Source organism: Adiantum capillus-veneris, chromosome 18 (assembly GCF_014529385.1).
Source record: "Adiantum capillus-veneris isolate H3 chromosome 18, ASM1452938v2, whole genome shotgun sequence".
Classification (NCBI taxonomy): Eukaryota; Viridiplantae; Streptophyta; class Polypodiopsida; order Polypodiales; family Pteridaceae; genus Adiantum; species Adiantum capillus-veneris.
The window spans coordinates 8798374-8810096 of record NC_140948.1 but is presented as its reverse complement, the minus strand read 5'-3'; the positions used below and the strand labels follow the sequence as shown (position 1 = coordinate 8810096).

The window sequence follows — 11723 nt, the reverse complement described above, 5'->3', positions numbered from 1 at the left end:
TGGTAAACCTGACGCGAAACTGAGCCACGGTGGGAGAACTTTGCAAAGAAAGATGACTACACGGCAAGAGGCGGCGATGTAGTAGATGATGCAATAATTAGGTGCCTACATGTAACAACAATAGACTACATAACAACAATCTAATTTGCTTGAGTGGATACAAAAAGCTTGGCAAGAAGTAACAAAAGAGTTATAGTGATTCGAAGGTCGAGATGTTTTAAAATTTTGGCAAGTTTATGAGAAATCCATGGAGGATAATGGGATTGATGATCATGAAGCATTTGAAGGTTTTCACTTGATTATCATGCCAGTGCTTAGGGATCAAATTGGGGAGATACAGAGTGCACAAGGACCAAACTAGCAGAATTTTAAAAAGGCATCAGAGGAGGAATATTTCCTTGAAGATTTTCAAAGGGTAACTAAGCAAAGTTTTATGAAGTGGATCCAGCAGAAATACAAGGACTTATCTACATGATAGCCGCTACAAGAATTTGAAAAGAAATTTGAGCAACTATCTATCGGAGAGCAAGGGTCATCCAAACAAGAACGGGTAGCGTTATTAGTCCAAGCTACTGACCCATGGCTTCAAAAGAGCTTGGTGCGGCTACTTGAGGATTCAACAGGTGAATTGGGCTTAACATTAGATTGGAAGCTGGTTTCTTAAAAAGCAGTTAACATGATTGTAAAGCGACAGATGATGGTGGATAAGCTGATTGCGGTTGATCCCATGGAGACAACGGATGAAGAAACTAAGGAAAAGTTAGCCTCTAGGAAAAAAAACTAGAGGAGCCTATTCTTGATGAGCTAATGAAAGGTATACAAGAATTAAATATAAGTTTGAAAGAAATTAAGCTTGAAGGGGTAGGCACCAAGGGTTCCACTTCAGAGCCCACACAACAACCTCCATGCAAGGATTGTGATGACTACTACATGTGGTGTGATAGTAAAGATCATGACCACAAAGTCTGTGAAGATTCTGATGAGGCTTACAAGAAAAATGTGGTCTTTTAGAAAGACAAGAAGATTCATCTCAAAGAAACAGGTGAGCCACTCCGCTTGAATTTTGGGAGGGTGGTATGAAGAAGTTAGCGGAGGAAATACAACATAATGTTTCCATGGTAGAGGCAACTACATATGGGTTGCAGGTATAAAATAATGTAGATGATGAAGGTGCAAGAACTAAAGTTGATCTATGGACTTATGCTTTGAAGACTGTAGAAGTAGGCAAGGTGACCCATGGAGAATTATGATGGCCTGGGAATTGCATTAGGGAAACTATAGGATGGGCAGATCCAATAGATTCACTTTCAGTATATGCATTTATTGCCAGTTCTCAAGCTAATGAAGTCATATTAGAAGAGAAGTACGAAAGAGATGAAGATATTAATTGCAGGAACATCAAAAAGAGCAACCAGATCTAGCAGTAAGCAAGATGAAGGACCTATTCCCAAACCCACTCAGAAGTGGTAATGGAAGAGGCATCAAAAGATAAGAAGCAAGGTATACCCAAGAAACCTTCCTATAAGATGAAATCTAACATTGAGTTGGCTGCAGATCTAAAGAAGGTTTTTGAAGAGCGCATTCTCAATAGCAAGGTGGAGCTCACGTTGGGTGACATCTTAGGAATTTCCAAGCGTGAGTTTCATGAGGAGATTATGGACATTATCAAGAGGAAACGCCAAATACCAAGTGAGCAAGAACTTGATGGAGTTAAAAGTCAAATGATCCAGCACATTGAGTCAATTTTAGATGCTTATGAAGAGGAATTTGAAGATGAAAATTCAAAGGAAGTGGTCGTTTCAAATCCAATAATATCTGAGGTAAGGCACGTTAATTTTAATGATGATGGAGATGAGGAAATTGTAACAAGGAGTCACTTTTCTAGGACTCATTGGGCTAGAGCAATGATAGAAACCATCGTGAATCTTGGAGACATTGAAGAGCAAGTTTTAGCACTTGTGGACCATGGGTAAAAAATGAATCTTATGGCAAAGAGTTTGTACAAGAAAGGGAAATGTCCTATTGATGTTGACCACGATTGGTAATTTGAGCTACCAATATGCTTCAAGGGGATCTTTATCGTACATGTGCAAATATTAAGGTAACTGTTGGGGATGTCTGTGGTGCATGAAACAATTTTATACTATAGCACTCGTCATATCCACTCATATTGGGACAACCTTACAACGGATGTGCACATGCAAACAAAGGTGTTAGATGGTGGATCCGCCTATGCAAGAATTTGGACAAGGGATAGTAAAAAGGTTGTTCAATTTTTGAATTCAATAAGAATTCAATAAGTTCATAATGATGAGTTTTTTGTGAGAAATATCAAGTCTTGGAATCGTCCATTCCAAGATATGCCCATCATGTATGTAGCAAGCAATCTCTATGCTATTTTTAGCGGATAAAAAGAGAGGGACTCTCTCTAGATGCAATAACCTATTGCTACACCTTCAAGGCCTCTGGCCTTCTCAAAGACCACCACAGAATTCATGATCAGATCGCTAGTTGCAATCAACTATTGCTACACCTTCAAGGCTTCTAGCCTTCTGGAAGACCACCACAAAATACATGATTAGATTGCTAGTATATGCCCAACATGTATGTAGCAAGCAAGATCTGTGCTATTTTCAACGGATGAAAAGAGAGGGCCTCTCTCTAGATGCAATCACTTGTTGCTACACCTTCAAGGACTTTAGCCTTCTGGAAGGTCATCACAGAATCCATGATCAGATTTCTAGTTGCAATCACCTATTGCGACACCTTCAAGGCCTCTAGCCTTCAGGAACACCACCATAGAATTCAGGATGAGATTGCTTGTGAATTTGCTGGACAAATATGTTGTACTTGGCACTGCATTGGTCAAGGGCTGTTGGAGAAACAGTAATGCGTTCGTTGATATGTATGCCATATGTGGTGACCTTTCAAAACCACAAGTTCTTGATGAAATTTTTGTCTGTAATGTTTCATGTCTTTGTGCTTGGAATGCGTTCATTATAGACATGCCCAATATGGCTGTGGAAAGGAAGCCCTAGTCTGGTTAAAGTAGAGGTGAAGGGAAGAGCTTTTTTGAGATACAAGGTCGAGGCATCGAAGGTCTTAGGAGCTCAATTGGAATGTCAAGAGGGGGCAATGGTAACAAAAGATGTGGTGGATGTATAGGATATCGGATAGAAGCGATTATTTGACGAAGATGTGATAGAAAAGATGATTGTTGGTTGGGAGATGAGTAATTTTCATGTTATGGCTTTGGGTGGCTGTGAGGAAATTTTCATAATCAATTAGTTGGTCTTCATTGGAGTAAGGTTTCATATGTTGGGAAAATTGCTTGGAGGAATGTATAGAGAAGGGAAAATGTTTCGTGTTGCCCCATCGAGCCAGAAGTTTCTCGTTTCGAGAGACGCTTGGAATGCTTGTTGAGGGAAGTTATGACCAGATGGAGTATGTGTGAGATTAGCGTATATGGCACAGGAAGCGGTTGTGTTGTGGAAGTATTATAAAGGAGAAGTTGAGATTTTTCGTGCAAAGAAATGGGGGTTGCAGACCCGCTGGATGGTTATGTAGAGGGGCCTAGAGCCCCTATTCGATCCATGAGTAGAGGGCTTGTGGTACATATCCGGATTTAGTGCTCTTGGGAATGTGAATGGTAGCCAGGGCTCCTATCCTTTGGCAAATAAGCCCACTGAACGGGCAGGTATTGGGGCCTAAGAAAGCTCTAGCTATTGATGATAAATTTACGTGAGTTTTTTTTTTATGCTTGATAAGGGGAGTCTTGTAGTTAGGACGGTGACCCCTCGAGGATAGTTATGCGGTAAAGAAAATAGGCAAGGTGGCAGGTCATCTCTACCGCACAAGCCTAATAGGTGTTCATAAGAGCATCATTTTGATCCTCCTCCATAAGATGCAAGAACTCATCATCACCCATGTCCACATCCTTGTGCATCATGTCACTAGTAATGTGCTCATCTGCCACATACTCCCAAGCATCCCCATCATCATGCGCATAGGACTCTATCAAGCCCTCATCGAGCTCTACCAACTCATCAATGTCCGTAGCTGTATCATACTAAGTATCATCCACACAAGGCATAGTGTCCTCCATGCAAGGAGTGAAGCGTCTATACTCATCATAGGCCGTCTAGAAATGCTATAAAGTGTCTCCACATCCTGCTCATGATGATCAATGTCATCGCATCTTTGCTACCAAGCATCCAATCTATATCCTTTCAATTTCTTCCCTTTGTGTATCTCCTCTTCCTCCTTAGTAAATCGAGCTGTCATCTTTAAGTGTATCCCTCGATGTACAAGCCACTTCTCACATGAAGTACTCCATGCCTTCTTGAACAACTCATAGATCCTCTCTGAAGTCGGCTGGTCCACACATCTATCCTCATATACTTGTTCTACTAATTCCACCATAACCAAGAGGCAATTACATGTCCTGCAAAGTTGTTTCTCAAAATGACTATCAGCTGATCCGTCATCCAGATATACACAACCAGACCCAGCCATCATAGAGACACCCACAACTCCCAAAAGTCCTGCTCGTAGAAGAGGATAACATGAAGTCTCATTGCACATCAAAAACCCCTGAGGGGAACCAGCATAGACCACAAAAAAAACATCAGGTGATCAAGATCAACATGATCTTCTCAATATACACAAACCCACAATACTCAATGCATCAAGTAAACAACAAGGCTTGCAACGAGGCTCGGATACCAAATGTCATGTCTTGAAATCCTCAATGGGCATACATGTCCAAACTCGCATATCCAACAAGGAAACAACTTGCTAACAGAAAGCAGAAAACAAGAGGGCTTGTGCGCCCGCACACAACAACAATCCAGGATGTATGGTGCCTGGGTCACCTGCTCAAAGACCTACCCAAATCAGCCCCAAGCTGGGCTGAAATTGGAAAGTGAGGAAAGACTCTGAAGGGCTGATACAAAGGGCCCCAAACGGGGAATGAATTGAGGATAAAACACCGAGACGGAAGCCACAAAACTTGGTCAACAAAGAGCCCAAAAGTAGGGCTGATTTGATAGGACAAAGGGAGCCTAGAAGGGCTCGACAAAAAGGGCCCAAGCGGAGGGCTGAAAGCTGATGGTGGGAAGGCTGATGAGCTGTAGCTTGAACCTGCGTATCCAAGCCTCAAGGAGGAAATGCAAACCAACCCAGATGGGAAATATACCTGAACAACATATACCACATCTCCTCACTCAGGCCAGGATCCCACATGTATGTACGCACACTCTAATGTGGAATAGCTCACTCTACTAAGAAAAAACAACATGGGGAATGCATCTAACCAATAAGAAAGCCAATTTGCATGTATCCACTATGGCTGATCCATGAATCTGCGTAGTGTATGGTCGCTCATTTGTTCCCGAATCATGATAGCGAGTCCACGCTCTTATTTCAATCACCCATGCCACTTATCAAAAACCAATGACGGTGGAGCATCTCATAATCCCAAAACCATCGGTAAGACTGATCCTCGATCTCCCATAAAGAGGACAATACCGCATCCCGCATACGAAAAGACAACCAATCATCTAGAAACATAACATCATGTTGGCGACAAGAGGCAATTGACTCAACCAAACAACATGTCCAAAATAGCCCATCTAGCTTGTCCAACTTTCCCTCGGACATGCAAAACTCTGACTGATATAGAGCCTTAAAGAAGCATATAAAATGATCTTTCAATGTAATACATAGCTAATCCCAAATCCTACCATCAAGAGAAAACCTAGGCTGCTCAAGCTATTCGGAAAATACAATAACAAGTGTATGCGTCATGTGGCCCCAAAGATCAATAGAAGGTCCATAACTCTCACCAAAGACAAATCTGTTTTGCTCCATCCCATGCATGAGTGTCCGCCACCTTCTGTGGCTCCTACCTGTATCCTCAAATCTTGATTCAATTATGTGAACAAAGAAAATACATCAATATATCCATCCATAAATATGTGGAGTAGCCTAAAATAGCAAAAACTCAACGTCCCACCAACGGTGATACAAGAGTCAACTGGGGTAGCAAACATATGTTGAAAAAGGTCTTGTGGAGAGGGTATGCATCCCCCATATCTTGAAAGCTATCTATTGCATGAGGTCTTAGATACATGGTACAAAGCGAGTACAAAGGTTGATAGGCTATGATCAACTTGTGTCTATGTGCGAGTTGGATGAGCTCAATGGGATCCAGGTAGAGACTAAGGGAGACCCTTGATCCGGGTAGGATTGGACTTTGGCAGCATGAGGATGTTGTGTATGACTTCGAGTGGGAGATGGAGGAGATGGTGTGCGGCACATGTGGTTGCCCATATGTGCTTATGGATGAGCACGTAGAACTGTAGTTCATGACGATATATTGGACATTATCCATGAGGTTACTCCTGGGTGTCGAGCATCAGAACTTGCCGCTTGTTGATGAGAAGAGTATTTGCGACTGCCTTATGACTTGGGCAAGGATCAACTCGTTGTTTTGAATGAGCCGATCAGTCTCCATGTAGTATTTTCAGAGCTCGAGTCATTTTTGAGCTTGGGCTTATCATCTATTCTGGGTCGGCCTCTCAGTGAGTTTGAGTGCTATGAGTGGCCACCTATTGACAGACATGCAGATCAGCCAAGATATGGATAAGCATCAGCGCCTTTAAGTTGCCCCTAGTTTTTTATGAGCTAGTAGAGCTTGATGTACATTATGGGGAGCCCTATGCAATTTGTGAGCACGACTTAGACGATGATGTAGATGAGGAGATTTGGTGCGATGTTATGCCAGATGCGATAGGCTATGATCAATCTGTGTGTATGTGAGATTTGGGTGAGCTCAATGGAAGCCAACTGCAGACCCTTGATCCTGGTAGGATTGGATTTTGGTAGCGTGAGGATGCTATGCATGACTTTGAGTGGGAGATGGAGGAGATGGTGAGCGGCACATGTGATTGCCCATGTGTGCTTATGGATGAGCGCATAGAAACTATAGTCCATGACGATATATTGGACATTATGCCCGAGGTTACTCCTGTTATCAAGCTTCACAACTTGCCGCTTGTTGATGAGGAGAGTATTTGCAACTGCCTTATGACTTGGGCGAGGATTAGCTCGTTGTTTCGAATGAGCCGGTCAGGCTCCATGTAGTCTTTGCAAAGCTCAAGTCATTTTTGAGCTTGTGCTTATCATCTATTATGGGCCATCCTAGACACGAGCTTGAGCACTATGAATGGCCACCTATTGATATACATGTAGATCAGTCGGCTAGGCTTGAGCCTTGCAAGATGTTACCTTCAGTGGACACAGGTCCGAGAAGGCTGTACATATTCATAGTATGTACAAAGATTTGTTTTGGTCTTGATGGAGCAGCCTTATAGCTTTGAGTAGTCTCATTCTACCTTCTGTCAATGGCTTTCATATGCTTGTATAATTCAGATTTATAACACCAAGGTTGCTACATTTGTGTCCATGTTTGCAAAATGTTGATGGGTAAGATTATTTTTCTACATGGTTCCTTGGTCAAAATATACGCCAAATGGGACATTCTCATGCAAACATGAAAATTTGTGGATGAGCATATTACCGAGGGTGGGCTTGAAGTAGGATTGTTTGTGATGTGAAGTCTTATGGACATATATGTTCAATGTGAAAAGATTACAGATACCTTTAATGTGTTCAAAAGAGTACCGGTTAAGAATGTTGTCCTGTGGAATGCTTTGCAAGGTGCTAGTCCCTTTGCTTCATTTGCTTTGAATTGCAAGGCCCACAGTCAATTATGGTTCCGATCATTATCATTGGGGATTGAGCAGGTGTTTAGTGGCCAAGTTTATGCGCATTTGGTTGTTTCATCTCAGGTTTTTATGCCTTTTGGATTGGTTATTTGGAGGGCTTCGAGATCCAGGTTGAGGGGATTGAGGAGTGCTCTCTCGCCCAATTTGCATTGCTCACTGAGAAGTTTGTTTCAACTCATATTTTTGTGCCTTTTAGATTGGTTATTTTCAGGTCTTCAAGAGCCATTTTAAGGGGTTAGGGACATCCAGCCCTCTGATTGCATCATTTTTGACTAGTGAAGCCAGGCCCAGAAGCTCCACCTGCCCATAACTAAGCTTCAGGAATCTCCCACCAATGGGTACCTTGTCGAGGGTATCATAGCCAACAACTAGCCATCCATGCCATCCTCAGCCCCATACATGTGCATCCATAACACGACCTGGACCCTCTTGCTCCACTGTATCCTAATGGAAACCACTCCCAGAGGGTCCGCCTTAAACAGCTTGAGCCCAGCGAATAACCCATACGAGAACTCCAAATACATTCCCCTTTGAATCTCCATAACCACAACTTTGATCCGATCATCGTGTATCTTTTCGTCAAAGGGGCTCACGCCCGCCATGTTTCCATAAGACAGACCTGGTTGTCTTGTAACCGACGTTCCCCACATCTTCATATCCTTGACATGCCTTCCCTGGTTTTGCCTGCGTAAAATTCCCGACTCCCTCTTCAATACCACAGCCTGCCTTCTCACCTTACTCTCATCCTAATTTTGGTCAGGTTCAGTGGTTCTCCTTGCAATCCCTGGCTGCTGGCCACCTCTGTCCATACCCGTTCTGATTCCCCTGTGCTCTTGAGGATAACCTCCTACAAGGGGGTTAGACTTGGCCCGACAAGGCACCTCCAACATCCCTTCCTTCCTTTGATGCCAACCGGCCAGGTCGAGCGGGGGTTTCGCTTCATCAAGCAACTCTTGGACCTCTTTCTCAGTTCCATTATCAAACACCTTCCCAGGCATAAGCATTCCCATGGCTCCTTTTCTAGGCGCAAAGCAGCTCCCAACTCGTAGATTTCTTTTCCCTGCACTAACTTGCTTCTCCCATTCATGCGGGGAGTAGGAGTCAACAATACCCGCATGGCACTCCCCCCCACTTCCTTCATTCCTCATACTGAGCTTTAGACAGTTTCACAAATGAAATCTATCTCTTGTCGTCTTCTGCTTGGAGCTGAGAAGCATGGGGGTAAGAGTAAAAGTTGACTATGCCGCTTGATTTCTAACTAAGAATAATGCTTCATTAGACTCTGGAATGGCGTAAGAGTGCTACGTTCCACATCATGTGTTTGAGGTGGGGAGTCACGACGTGTCTCAAAGTTTCACCAAGCTTTGAATACATGATAGGGCTGCAATGTCTGGTTTTTGTGCCTCCGACACTATTCAACATCACCAAGTGAGAAAGTGTAGGAGCAGTAGTAGAACATAAAAAACTCTCTAATCTGACCTCTTCATCATGCATATGAGGATCAAGTGTCGACATATGCTGCCCTTGCAGCTCGGGATAAGCTCCCTTGCCCCTTGAATGAGCTTCTCCTCTGAAATGCAAGTGAGACATCTATATTTGGCTTTGGCATTACCGTGAGAATAAATAGCTTCACCTTGTTGAGCCAAGGTACCAAAGGTTAGTCGCTGAGGAGCACATTCTTTTTGGATGAAAACATCACGTCCATATCAAAATCATGTAGCCAGTTTTCTAAAGTGTTCTCAGATTGTGCCCATGAGAATGCTTTGCCTTTGTTGGCCTTGTTTTCCTGCATTGAGTTTGGCACTACCGCATCCTAGCATACTCTATCATGCAAGAACCCTCTGTCTGGGCATAGTTGCCTCCTAAATTTGAGATGTGAGGGAGAAAGAGAGAGAAAACTAAGTATCTCTTATCAGTCTCTCTATCAAATAGTGTAGTTGAGGCTAAGTAGATTGGTAGAAGAGTCAAGACTCTGAAGTCTTTGCATCACATTACCCCTCCCTCCCCATTGGCTATTACTCAATCTGTCATGAGTCTTGGATCTCTCGCACTCTCTCCTAGGCTATTCTCTTCCTGCAGAATACTATGCCCAACCATATAAAATGGAAGAATGTGGCTCAGCCAGAATTAATGAAATTTAGAACTAAAGGTGAAGTTGAGGTCAGGGGGACAGAAGAACCGGTGTCTCGGACCCGCTTGATTATTAACTCTAATGGGACAAGAGCCCCTTTTTGAGCCTAGAGTAGAGGGCTTGTGACTGATATCAAGATTGAGTGCTATCGGGATTACGAGTGGGGGCTAGGACTGGCTCTTCTTTCAACCAATGAGCCCACCAAACAGGCATGCAAAGGAGAAACCTATGCACTCATCAAAGGAGTGCACACAAGATATGGCCATGCTCATGGCATATGGGATTCCGACATTCCCAGAGAAAACACCCATCTTGGGTGGATAGACACTTACCACTTGACCTCGACACGTGAGATCACTTGATTACACAAGAGCATCTACATGGACTTTTTGGCTTACACAAGAGCATCTACAATGGACTTAGGGAGCTGCATTTTTGGATAACTGTATCGTTTTTGCAACAAGAAGGCAGTGCTCAGTTTTTCAACCCTAAATCTTGCCTTCCACACCAGCTTGCCTTGCCGATCCTGTTGTTCTTTAGATCATCAGATTTCAGCCATACTTCCACTACTTCTTTCTCTGTTTTCAGCCCAGCACGGGCTCTGACATTGATTCCCCACCCTCCCTTCACCCTCTACACTGTTACGAAACCTGTCGAGAGCATACGAGCACACTGAAAATCAATGGACATAAGCGTTTTTATCACCTTGCAGTTGCGTTTTTGGGTGGACAATAGCCTTTTCGCTTGTGTTCTTCACATAAGATGAAGTTACATCCTGCCAAGACACCATCTTGTAGTGGTCTGTTTGGTCTCTCAATGAGTGTTGCAATACATAGTATCTTTGACATTGGCTTGATCATCTAGTGCTCACAATCCTTGGGAGATCCATTAATTTGAGCCATCATTTGGTGGTTGCGCACTCCAGAGGAGGTGGTGACTTGTGGTTTGCTATGGACACACCTATGGACTCATCAAAGGAGTTCACATAAGATATAGCCATGCTCATGGAACATGTGATCCCAACATTCCCAGAGAAAACACCTCCATCTTGGGTGGACAGGCAGTTACCACTTGACCTCAATACATCAGATCACTTGCTTCCACAAGAATATCTACATGCACTTAAGGAGAGAATCTTCAATCTCTTCCTAAACAACTTAATTGCTTGGATCTAGAGACTATAGTGGGACTTCACTGCTTTGGAATCTTTTGGAGAATTTACTCTCCAGATACAGGAGATGAAGCATCCTACGACTACATCCGAAGTCATCCAGAGCTTGGCTTATATGGTACTACAACTACTCTTCTACACTCCTGATCATCTGGATTACAAAGCTGAGAGACGTAGTGGCATCCCAAAGGAAGAATGAGAATGTATGCGTGGGAGTTGCAGGCCATCCAATCAATGCTGAAGAGGAAACGGAAAAGGTTGATCAATGAAAGCAGTGGGTGGTTAAGATGTTTCTACATAGAGCAGCGTCTGCTTCGAGGGACCCAATTTTCATATCCATTGCTTCAAAAAAATTTGCTAGTTATGACCCTTTTCTTGATCTGAGTGTTGCGCTCACATATAAAGTGCCATAATCCGGTTTTGTGTTTTCTCAGTGATTGTTGCAGTACACAGTATGTTCAACATTGACTTGATCATCTATGGGCATTTTCAATTTACACGAGCCTACCCATTGGCTGTATCAAATCATGCTATATACAATGACAACAAAGCATTGTCCCTTTGAAGGATCAAACACATTCAAGGACACCAACTTAAAGACTAGGCATTACTCTTCTTAGCACATTTCAAG

General features: G+C 43.1%; 1 pseudogene; it reads right to left on the bottom strand.

Moving 5' to 3' along the window:
- Positions 1 to 8062: 8062 nt before the first annotated feature.
- Positions 8063 to 8800, bottom strand: LOC147435211 (uncharacterized; annotated as a pseudogene).
- Positions 8801 to 11723: the final 2923 nt, after the last annotated feature.